Genomic DNA, 1,642 nt, shown 5'->3' on the forward strand with positions numbered 1-1,642 from the left:
CTTATATACTTTTGCAACTGCTTTTGAGTTATCTTCTACACAATTTTATTTGCATGTGATATTAATGATATTGTTCAATGATTTCTGCATTCCACTGGGTCACCTGTCTTTGGAATGGGCACAAATATGTATTTCTGCTGTCTTGCAGATTTTTTTTTGGTATAGATGAATGAATGCCTACAGTGTTGCATCAGTTTGTTGAAAGATTTTAATTTGTATTATGTCAATTTCTAGACACTTGTTTTTCACCAGTGCTTTCATTAGACCGTGGACTTCTTCCTTCAGTTCTATTGTTTCTTGATCATATGCCTCTTGAAATGGGAGAACATTGACCGTTTCTTTTTGGTGCAATGATTCTACATTCCTTACACCTTCCTTTTGTGGTCCCTGCATCATTCAGTACTTTGCCTAGAGAATCCTTCAATATTGCAACCTGTGTCTTAATTTTTTTCATTTCTTTCAGCTTGAGAAATGCTGTGTTTTTCCTGTTTGGTTTTCTAACTCCAGGTCTTTGCACATTTCATTATAACACTTTACTGTTTCTTCTTGAACTGTCCTTTGAAATTTTATGTTCAGTTCTTTTACTTCCTCATTTCTTCCATTTGCTTTAGCTTCTCTATGCTGGAGAGTAAGTTTCAGAGTCTCTTCTGACATCCATGTTTGTCTCTTCTTTCTTTCTAGTCTTTTTAATGACCTTTTGCTTTCTTCCTCTATGATTCTTGAAGTCATCCCACTACTCTTTTGGTTTTTGCTCATTAGTGTTGAATGTGTCAAATCTGCTCTTGAGATGATGTCTAAATTCAGGTGGGATATATTCAAGGTCATATTTTTGCTCTTGTGGATTTGTTTTCTTTTTCATCAGAATGGACGTGCATATGTGTCCATGGCCTTGTTTTGGCTGTTGATAATGAGTTTTCCATGGTCTTTTCTCACAGATGTAGTCAATTTGATTTTTGTGTGTTCCATCTGATGACATCCATGTGTATTGTTACATTTTATGTTGTTTAAAAAAGGCATAGCTATAAAGAAGTAACTGGTCTTGCAAGATTTTATCAGGCAATCTCCAGCATTATTTCTACCACCATGGCCATATTTCCCAACTACTGATCCTTCCTCTTTATTTACAAACTTTGTATTCCAGTTGCCAGTAATTATTAATGCCTCTTGGTTGTATATTTGATCAATCACAGATTGATGAATTTGATAGAATTCTTCATTTCATCCTTACTGGCTTTAGTGTTTTGTATGTAAATTTGAATTGTTATTGTTACTGTTAAGTGCCATCGAGTCCCCCTCTAAAGGTCCCTGTAGAGGGTTTCCAAGGAGCAGTTGGCGAGTTTGAACTGTTGACCTGTGGTTCAACCTGACAATGCAGTCCTACTGCACCACACCAGGACCTCAGACCATATGATTATAACCTGTAAAACGGTGTCTATCTTTATGCATTCCATTTCATTTTTGAGAACTTTCAGTTTTTCTATATTCATACCTTGTACATTCCATGTTCTGATTATTAATGAATATTTGCAACTGTTTCTCCTCACTTTGAGTTGTGTTCCATCAGCAAATGAAGACTCCAAAACTTTTTCTCCATTTGATTCATCATAGGCAACTCTACTTTGAAGAGACAATTCTTCCCCTA

Source organism: Chrysochloris asiatica, unplaced genomic scaffold (assembly GCF_000296735.1).
Source record: "Chrysochloris asiatica unplaced genomic scaffold, ChrAsi1.0 scaffold00339, whole genome shotgun sequence".
Classification (NCBI taxonomy): domain Eukaryota; kingdom Metazoa; phylum Chordata; class Mammalia; order Afrosoricida; family Chrysochloridae; genus Chrysochloris; species Chrysochloris asiatica.